The sequence below is a fragment of the Mesocricetus auratus genome, unplaced genomic scaffold (assembly GCF_017639785.1).
Source record: "Mesocricetus auratus isolate SY011 unplaced genomic scaffold, BCM_Maur_2.0 Super-Scaffold_15014, whole genome shotgun sequence".
Classification (NCBI taxonomy): domain Eukaryota; kingdom Metazoa; phylum Chordata; class Mammalia; order Rodentia; family Cricetidae; genus Mesocricetus; species Mesocricetus auratus.
The window spans coordinates 79,768,538-79,779,641 of NW_024429186.1; the positions used below are offsets into that span (position 1 = coordinate 79,768,538).

The 11,104-nt window shown below is 37.9% G+C and overlaps 1 pseudogene; it reads right to left on the minus strand.

Moving 5' to 3' along the window:
• Positions 1-810: 810 nt before the first annotated feature.
• On the minus strand, positions 811-8,219 carry LOC110342043 (annotated as a pseudogene).
• Between the last annotated feature and the right edge of the window lie 2,885 nt (positions 8,220-11,104).

The window sequence follows — 11,104 nt, forward strand, 5'->3', positions numbered from 1 at the left end:
AATTTCTAGCTAGAACAATAATACAACTGAAGGAGATCAAGGAAATACAAATTGAAAGGAAGAAGTCAAAGAAAGTACCACTATTTTCAGACGACACACTAGTATACATAAGTGACTCCAAAAGTTCTACCCAGGGACTCCTTCAGCTGATAAATACCTTCGGTAATGCAGCTGGATACAAGATTAACTCAAAAATCAGTAGCCCTCATATGCACAAATGATAAATGGATTGAGAAAGAAATCAGGGAAAGAACAAACTTCACAGTAGCCACAAATAATATAAAATATGTTGGTGTAACTCTAACCAAACAAATAACAGACCTGTATGACAAGAATTTCAAGTCTTTGAAGAAAGAAATTGGAGAAGATATCATACGATGCAAAAATCTTCCATGCCCATGGATTGGTAGGGTTATCATAGTAAAAATGCCCATTTTACCAAAAGCAACCTACAGATTCAATGGAATCTCCATTAAAGTTCCAACACATTTTTAAGAGACCTTGAAAGAGTAACACTCAACTTTATAGGAAAAAATAAAAAAACAAGAATAGCTAAACCAATCCTGTGCAATAAAAGCATTTCTAGAGGTATCACTGTCCCAGATTTCAATCTCTATTACAGAGCTAGAGCAATAAAAACTGCATGATATTGGAATCAAAACAGACAGGTGGATCAATGGAATTGGAATTGAATCAAAAACTCAGACATAAATCCACAGATCTATGGACTCCAGCAATTCTCTATGGACACTGTATCACCTGACTGCTATTAGCCCCATTGCTAGCCTGGTAGTTGAATTCAGGATGAGTTCAATGCATGTATTTGTATTGCATTTTAGCTCTGTCCTTCAATATAGCTGCCTCTGCTTCTTCGTGGGTGGTAAACTCAACATTAGCCTCTTCTGTTGTTCTTTCTTCAGGGACAGTCTCAATATGAATTCTCACAGGTCTGAGTGGAGAGAAGACGTAAAAGTCATTCTCTGTTGCTTTATAGGGCAGTCCCTCATGGGGACACAGTGGCCTGTGATACTCTGCGCTAGGAACTTGTGTCTCTATGTCTGGTCATACGCCCCTGAGAAACAGTAGCTGCAGTTTTCCCAAAACAGGTCAGTAGTGAAGCCATAGCCATTACTGAGGCCACCACATTCTTCACAGCTCCCATTGTCCATGCTGTAGGCAGGAGATGTCGTTCTATCCAGGCCTGCCTGCTTCACAATGCCCCTGAGCCTCAAGACTGTTCCAGGCCAGTCATTGGGCCCAGGCATTTGCCTGCAGTCATGAAGGCATGAACTTGAAAGGTGAATCTGAGTATGACCCAGCTTCCTCCTGACACTCTTGAACATTTCAGCATCATGCCCAATCGCTCCTTACACTTCCTCAGAGCTTTCTTAGACAATTCATGTGAGGCAAACAGAACAAAGGCCTCTCCTGTAACCTTGACCTCTGTGTCCACAGGTAGTTTCCAAACCAGAGAAGAGCTGGGAGCCTCACATAACCATCATTAACACTGTAGGTGCTCTTTGAGTCACTGGGCTTCAACACCCAATCCATCTCAGTCCTGTGTGACTTGAACACCTCAATATGCTGGTATCAGAAAACCAGCCTGTAATCCCAGCACTTGGGAGGCAGAGGCAGGTGGATCTCAATGAGTTCAAGACTAGCCTGGTCTACTAATCAAGTTCCAGGAGAAAACCTATCTCTGTACTATATTCACATCTGTGCCAGCCTCACCACCACTGCTTAACCACAATGTACTATGATGCTTGGGATGCATCTGTCTAATATACTAGATGGGCTTGCTTCATGGAGAAAACCTGTAATGCTTACATGTATGCCACTAGTGCCTAGCATAGTGCTCTGAGTATAAAACAAACTTGGCATGTATGTATTGACTAATTTGTGAAAAGACTTGGAAGCATGTTAACAAATGGAAAGGTGTGTGAAAACGGTAGGTAGTGCCTTCCTACGTATTTCCATGGATTTTACCATACGTGTTTCTTGTATGAGTTGATACAAAAGAAACAAATTCTGGAAATTCTACAAAAGTCTGGAGCAAGGAAGTCATTCAATCTGAAACTCAGACACTAGATAGTGAGTAAGCACATTCAAAAGGAGGAAAAATGGCAATCTATTCATTGATACACTGTAGGGGAAGTGTTGCTATAGTCCTCACTGGACATTATGAAGTTGATAGCAATCCAGACAATAACCACCAAGTTGCTCATTAATGACACAGTCCATATTCTCAAGTGTTATCCCTTATGAGACCAGGAAAGCAAGGTTTGCTTACAGTGCTGGAGATTAGCATCCTATGCTATCACTTACACCTTTAGATACGAATTTAAGAAACTTAAACTATGTATGAAAGGAAATAAATAATAGGCATCTCAGGTAGGACCCTGGAGAAGGTTGTATTTTGAAATATGTATGATGTATAATGAAAAAGGGTGGTATGATTTCTCATAGTAATTTTTATTTTGTTTTATTTCATATGTATCTCTATGTACCTCCTGTGTTCCTAGTGTTCACAGAGGGCATCGGATTCCCTAAAACTGGAGTTATATATAGATGGTTTTGAGTCACCATGTGGGCTCTGGGAATCCCTCACCTTCTGGAAGGCAAGCCAGTGCTCTTAGCAGGCCAGCCATCTTTTCATCCCTTATGAGATGTTTTATAAAATGCATTCCTGTTGCAATATTTACTGTACTGCTTATTTTGAGTCTCAAAATCTGATAATTTTTAAAATTAGTCCAAGGGTGTTCTGAATTTTCAGTTATAAAGTTCTATCTTTGCTAACAACCCTAGATGAGGGTTTGACTGTATAACTCTTGCTCCCCATTCACTAGAATATTTTCCCTGAAACAGTCTGTTCCTTGTAAATGAACCTGCAAGAATGCATGTCCAAACAGATAAATAATCTAATGGTATATTTTATGTGTAATTTGGACACTGTCAAGCACTCCATGACCTCACAACATTAATGGACTGTATATACCAGATGATTTATTTATTTATTTATGAATAAAGCTGTGATGAATATAGTTGAGGAAGGATCCTTGTAGTAGGATGGAACATCCTTTGGGTACATAGCCAAGAATGGTATATTTGGGTCTTGAGGTAGATTTATTTCCAATTTTCTGAGAAACCTCCATATTGATTTCCAAAGTAGATGTACAAGTTCACACTCCCACCAGCAATGGAGGAGTGTTTCCCTTGCTTCACATCCTCTCCAGCATGAGCTGTCACTTCTGTTTTTTATCTTAGGCATTCTAACAGGTGTTAGATGGAATCTCAGAGACCTTCTCATTGGCATTTCCCTGATGACTAAGGATGGTAAACATTTCTTAGTGTTTCTTGGCCATTTGAGATTTCTCTATTGAGAACTCTTCTGTTTAGATCTGTATCCACTTTCAACTGGATTATTTGTTTGTTTGATTGATTTATTTTTTGGTGTCTAGTTTCTTGAGTTCTTTATATATTTTGGATATTAGCCTCCCGTCAGATGTGGCATTGGTAAACTCTTTCCTATTCTGTGGGCTGCCATCCTATTAGTGTACTTTGCCTTACAGAATCTTTTCAGCTTCATGAAATCCCGCTTATTAATTGTTGATCTTAGTGCCTGTGCTATCAGTGTCCTGTTCAGGAAGTTGTCTCCTGTGACAATGAGTTCAAGTCTATTCATCACTTTCTTTTCTGTTAGGTTCACTGTTAGGATTTATGTTGATATCTTTGATCTGCTTAATTGAGTTTTTCGTAGAGTGATAGATATAGATATATTTGATTTCTATATGCTGACATCCAGTTAGATGAACACCTTTTTTCCATTGTGTATTTCTGGCTTCTTAATAAAAATCAGGTGTCCATAGATGTGTAGATATATGTCTGTGTCTGTGATTCAATTTCATTGATCAGCCTGTCTTTCTTCATGCCAAATCAGGGAGAATGTTGTCTCTGGAGGTTCTTTTATTGTAAAGGATTGTCTTAACTATCTTGAGTGTTTATTTTTCCATGTAAGTTAAGTATTGTTCTTTCCATTTTTTAATTATAAGAAAAATGAATTATGAGAATTACAGGTAAATGAATGGAGCTGGACATAGTCATTCTGAGGGAGGTGACCCAGATCCATAAACACATGTCCTCTGTCTTGGCTGGCAGGAATGGATTTAAGGTTGTTTCATCACTCACTTCATTGCCAGCCTTGAATTTGGGAATACCAGCCCCTCACTATTATTTTGATATCTTCATCCCATAATCTTTACTGTGCTTGCCTTGGTTTATGTCCCCTTTTGCTTTTTGTGACATACTACTATTTTCTCACTTTTTAACTTCATTTTTTAGCCTCTGTTATCTATGTTCTGTGTACAATTCCTACTTCCAACTACTTCCTGGATATATTTGAACACCTGGCTTTGTTGTGTGTCTTTACTACTATGCACTTCCTGCTTTCTGAGTCATAGTTAGCACTTCTGGAGAGAGAAGTTTGCTTGTTAATAAAGATAACCTTGCAAAACTGGCCATGCTGTACTTCAGAAGATGTGCCAGTAAGAGGACACATGAAAAGGCAAGACAGCATTCAGACTTGGAGGGGAAATCTCCTGAAGAGGAAGACATGAAATCTTTAAAGTAAAAATCTTCATGAAATAAAAGACCAATGGAAAGAGTCATCAGAAGGCTTCACTAAGGACCCAAGTCGCATTTCTAGTAACCAAGTAAAAACTGTACGTCGGCCATGACATCTGTATCCTAGATCTGTGGAGGTGAGGAGGTGGAGACACTGTGATCACTGGGGATTGCTGGCCAGACTTACAAAGAGACTTGTTTGAAAGGAATAAGGTAGGTGTCCTCTTAACTTCTACATGAACATGCTCTTATATACACACACACACACACACACACACACACACACACACACATCAAACCCATTCACCAAATAGTGCAAACGAAGTGGATGCCATTTATGTTTCAATACATTTTTGCATTATACAAAGTTTGCCATATTTAGCACATTTACCTCCCAAAACTTTCATCACTTTTATGTTGTGAAAACCTTCAAAAGACTTTGAGTTTCAGAACTCTGCGAGTGACTATTACCTGTATTCACCTCCCAAACTCCTTGCTGCTCAGTGTAGCTGACTACTCACTCACCTTTCACTGTCTCTCTTCTGCTCTCCCTCCCAGCCTCTGGCAACAATTCTGCTCTCACCTTCTGTGATGTCATTAGATTCCAAAGCTGAGATCATACAGAACTTGTATTTCTGTGCCTTTACTGCACTCACTATAATGGATATTTCTATTTTTAATACTCAGTCTATGTTATTCTTTAGAGTCTTATATTGATGTGGATAACTGTGAAAAGATTTTGCCTCACTTATGTATAAAGTTTCCAGTTAACCCAATAGTTACTGAGGGCTACTCTATCCAATGTTGGACCAAGTGCCTCTGCTGTTCAATCACTTTATAATATATGAATTTAATGTAATTAAAATAGCTTCAATACATTTAACTAACAGTCATGGAGTACCTAGAGTATCTGAAATTATGAGAGACTTGTCATATGTAAAGTAAAAGGGAAATTAATCTAAGATGAAATAGAACTTTTTCAGGATGAGTAACTGGATTGTACAAATAAAATCTGATTAAGAAGACTTCAGTTTGAGATTAGAAAGTGATAATATATTCAAAGCAGTAATCAGTCTCCACATGAAGATTATAAGAATTTAGATGTATGAATTTAAAAATAATTAAATATTTAAAATTAAATGTTCACATTTGAAATCTAACAAAAGAATGAGAAACAGTGTATATATCCACTGAGATGGATACTTAAAACTGAATGATAAGAAAAAGTCATAAATGATTTTAAATTTCTAGTCCATGCAACTCACAGAACCAAGACAATGAGTATGTAAAGTGAGGATAATGGCATGGAGAATAGCAGGAGCCAAAACCATTTCTTGTGCACAAATTCATATCTGTGTCAGAGAAAGCGTGAGATTGAGAGCTTCAATAAAATGTTAACATGACATTAATTGCATTTATCATGGCAAAACTTTATTTTGTATTTGGATATGTTTGTCTTATGGTTTCCTTTCCTAATTTGCTTGTTTCGGCTGAAAATAACCTGAATCATTTGAAGGTAGTGATGTCTATTTGGTTTCACCAGCAAAAAGGTCACTATTTTCTCTTGTATACACTATTCATTAGGAAAATAATACTGTCCAGATAAAATTTGATGGTATAGGACTTATGCTCTGTGTCATAAAAGCAGAAGTCTGAAGGAATTTATGGAAATATTTTAATGTCACATCAGTAATTAAGAAAAATACTTGAAAGAATGAAGATGCCACATTGAAGACACTCAGATCATTTATCTCTGTGGATCAATACAGCAGATGTAAGACACCAGATTGGGTGATGTTGAAGAGTTAAATGTGTGCTCCATTGGTGAAACCCAAGAATATTCAGCAACAGATTTGCGACAGAAACAACAAAACAAGAACTGGATCAGGGAAGATCAAGGGTGTCTTCAGTGGAAACTTGAGCAAAGGAAAGTAGAAAGACAGAGCAGAATCAGTGTTTTACAAAAAATGTAACTGGGGAGCCTGCCATTTGTGTTCTATGGTGTCTAATTGCTTTAAGAAGTTAAATTAAATTGATAAGTGCTGTTAACTATAAACTTTATCTTGGAATTAAGAAAAAAGTATTGTTCTTTCATGGTCTACGAAGTATTATGTTAGAACTTTGAAGGGTATCACATTCTATACATTGTTTTTGGCAAGATGGCTATTTTTACTATGTTAATCATGCCAATCCATGAGCATTGGCATCTTCTGATATCTTCTCCAATTTCTTTCTTTAATGGTTTGAAGTTCTTGTCATACAGGTCTTACACTTGCTTGGTTAGAGTTACCCCAAGACATTTTATGTTGTCTGTGTCTATTGTGACGGTTTTTCTTTCCCTGATTTCTTCCACAGCCCATTTATCATTTGTATATAGGAGGGCTACTGATTATTTTCACTTAATCTCGTATCCAGCCATATAACTACAGGTATTTATCAGTTGCGTTTCCTGGTAGTATTTTGGGGTTGTTGATGTATCCCATCATCAGCAAATAGTGAAAGTTTGACTTTTCCTTTCCAATTTGTATCCCCTTAACCTCCTTTACTTATCTTATTGCTCCAGCTAGAGCTTCAAGTACTTTATTGAGCAGATATGGAGAGAGTAGACAGCCTTGTCTTCTTCCCAATTTTTGTGGAATTGCTTTGAGTTTCTCTCCATTTAATTTTATGTTGGCTATAGGTTTGCTGTATATTGCCTTTATTATGCTTAGGTATGTCCCTTGTATCCCTGATCTCTCTAAGACTTTTATTATGAAGGAGTATTGGATTTTTCAAAGGCATTTTCAGCATCTAATGAATGATCATGTGTTTTTTCTTTCAGTTTATTTATACTGTGGGTCACATTGACAGATTTTTCTGGAGTGAAACCTACTTGATCATGGTGGATGATTTTTTTATATCTTCTTGGATTCTATTTTCGAGTATTTTATTGAGTTTTTGCATTAGTGTTCTAGGGACAAATTGGTCTGTAATTCTCTTTCTTTGTTAAATATTTGTGTAGTTTGAGTATCTGGGAAACTATGGCCTCATAAAATGAATTGACAATATTCCCTTTGTTTCTGTTTTGTAGAATAATTTGAGGAGTTATTGGCATTATCTCTTCTTTGAAAGCCTGGTAGACTTTTGCAATAAAACCATCTAGCCTAGGCTTTTTTTTGGTGGGAGACTTTTAATGACTGCTTCTATTTCCTTAAGGGTTATATATCTATTTAAATTTTTTATCTGGCCTTGCTTTAACTTTGATAAATGATATCTGTCAAGCAGACTGTCCATTTCTTTTAGATTTTTAAATTTTGTGGAGTATGATCAAATAATTTTTTGGATTTCCTTGGTGTCCCACATTTCCTTTCTGATTTTGTTAATTTAGATATTCTCTTTGTGTTTTTTAGTGAGTTTGGATAAGGGTTTGTCTATCTTGTTGATTTTCTCAAAGAACTATCTCTTAGTTTCATTCTTTGCATTGTTTTCTTTATTTTACTGATTTCAGTCCTCAGTTTGATTATTTCCTGCTGTCTACACCTCCTGTGTATGTTTTTTTCTTCTAGAGGCTTCATGCATGCTGTTAAGTTCCTGGCATGAGATCTCACCAATTCCGTCATGAAGGCACCTAGTGCTATGAACCTCCCTCTTAGCATGGATTTCATTGTGTGCCATAAGTTTGGGTATGCTGTGCATTCATTTTCATTAAGTTCTAGGAAGTCTTTAATTTCTTTTTTTTGTTTCTTCCTTGACCCAGTGGTAACTCAGTAGAAAACTGTTTATTTTCCATGGCATTTTAAGCTTTCTGATGTTTCTGTTCTTGATATCCAGTTTTAATCCACATAACTCTGATAGGATGTAGGTGTTATTTCAGTTTTCCTGTATCTATTGGGACTTGCTTTGTGACTGAGAATGTGGTCAACTTTTGAGAATGTTCCATGCTGAGAAGAAGGTGTATTCTTTCATGTTTGGGTGAAATGTTCTGCCTCTAGATCTCTGTTAGGTCCATTTGGTTCATAATGTCTGTAACACCACTATTTCTCTATTTAGTTTTTATCTGGAAGACCTTTCCATTGGTGTGACTGGGATATTGAAGTCTCCCACTATCAATGTGTGAGGACCAATGTGTAATTTAAACTTTAGTTGTGTTTCCATTACAAACATGGGTTCCCTTGTGTTTGGGGCATAGATGTTATGAATTGAAAAGTCATCTTGGATGATTTTTTTCTTTGAGTATGAAGTGTCCTTCCCTATCCCTTTCAATTAGCTTTAAATTGAAGTGTATCTTGTTAGATATTACAATTACTACACCATCTTGCTTTGTAGGTCCATTTGCTTGGAAATTTTTTTCAAACCTTTTCTCTGAGGTATCGTCCATCTTTGATGTTGAGGTGTGTTTGTTGTATGCAGCAGAAGGAATAAATCCCATTTTTGTATGTTAGTGTGTGTCTTTCTATTAGTGAATTGAGTTCATTGATATCAAGAAATATCAATGACCAGTGTTAAGAGAAGCTTTTTCTTTGCTAGCCGCTTTGGTTTATCACCCACCAGTCGCCTGCGCTCTGCCACATTGTAGTCCCCAAATAACACACAAGACGCTGTATTAATTATGAAGCTGTTGGCCTTGCTTGTTTCTTACTGGCTAGCTCTGACTTAAGTAATTACCCCATAATTGTTAATCTAAGTATGTCTCTTACCGGAGAGGTTTCCAGGCTTCCTACCCCAATGGCGTTACATCTCGACTCTCCTGTGTTTCTCCTTCCCAGAATCCTCCTGGACTCCTAGCCCCACCTATCTAGATTCCTATTGGCCAGCAGTAATTTATTGACATATACACAGGACTTCCCCAACAGACCAATGAGTGTTAATTCCTGTTATGTTGTTGTGTGTGTTTCCCTCCATAGGGAATGGGCTCCCAAAAGTCCATTTGTGCACTAGGGATAAACACTGGCTCCACTGTTAGAGGTCACATAGTCTGCCTAGGCCTCCTACCTGGCACCCACATTCAGAGGGCTTGGTTTGGTCCAATGCTGGTTCCTCAGCTTTAGGACTAGGGTCTGTGTGCTGTCACTAGGTCAGGCCAACTGTTCCTGCAGGTTTCTCCAGCATGGTCTTGGCTCCCTTGCTTATCCCTCCTCCCTCTCTACAACTGGATTCCAGGAGTATGGCTCAGTGTTTAGCTGTGGGTGACTGGTTCTTCTTCAATCAGCTACTAGATGACCGCTCTAGGATGGCAACCAAGGTAGTCATCAATCTCATTATAGAGGAAGGGCATCAAAGGCAGCCTCTCCACTTCAGCATAGATTCTTAGTTGGTGTCATTCCTGTGGATCCCAGAACATTTCCCTAGTGCCAGACCTCACTCTAAAACTATACTGGCTCTCTCCATCAAGGTATCTCCTTTCTTGCTGTCCTCTATTCCTCCACATTCATACAGCAAGGACATCTGCTCAACTATGTTCATAGCAGCATTGTTTTTAGTAGCCAGAACCTGGAAGCAAACTAGATGCCCCTCAACTGAAGAATGGGTAGAGAAAATGTGGTACATTTACACAATGGAGTACTACTCAGCAGAAAAAAAAATGAAATCTTGAAATTTGCAGGAAAATGGATGTAATTGGAAGAAAACCTCCTGAGTGAGGTAACCCAATCACAGAAAGACAAGCATGGTATGTGCTCTCTCATATATGGATGTTAGACATGGACCAAAGCACCACCAGCCTACAATCCACACCAGCAAAGAAAGTAGGAAACAAGGAGGAACGCAAGAGAAAAACACGTGGTCACCCAAAGAATGGTAAAGGGCCTAGGTTTGGTCTTTACATGGTGTTCCCAACTTCCTGCATGTTTTGTATCAGGGATTTCTATGTTTAATGTTTTTGCTGACCGTATCTATTTTTTCTATGGTATCTCCAGTGACTGACATTCTGTCTTTCATCTTTTGTATTATGTTAGTGATACTTGTGTCAGTAGTTCCTGTGTGCTTACCTAGATTTTCCATTTCCATAATTCCCTCAGTTTCTGCTTACTTTATTGCTTCTATTTTCATTTTCAGGGCTTGAACTGCTCTATTAATTTCCTTCATCTGTTTGTTTTTTCATGACTTTCTTTAAGGGATTTATTGATTTCCTCATATTTTTGTTTGTCTTTTCCTCTATTTCTTTAAGGGGTTTACTTATTTCCTCTTTAAGGACCTCTATCATCTTTATAAAGTAGGTCTTAAGGTAATGTTCTGGTGTTTCAGCTGTAGTACATATGGCCCTGGCTGTTGATTATGTTTTTACACTGGGGTCTATGCCTCTGGGCTTGTGGTGATTATAGGTCTTTCCTATAATTTCTGTCTTTATCTTTGTTGAATACATGCCCACCCCATGCTGCTTTTGTTCTAATGTGCTACCGCTTGTGGGAGGGGGCAAGTAGACTCAGGGTCAGTGGCATAGACTCTGGGAGACAAGCTGGGTGTAGCAAGCTCAGTTTATTTTCAAAAGGGGAGAGCCTTACATACC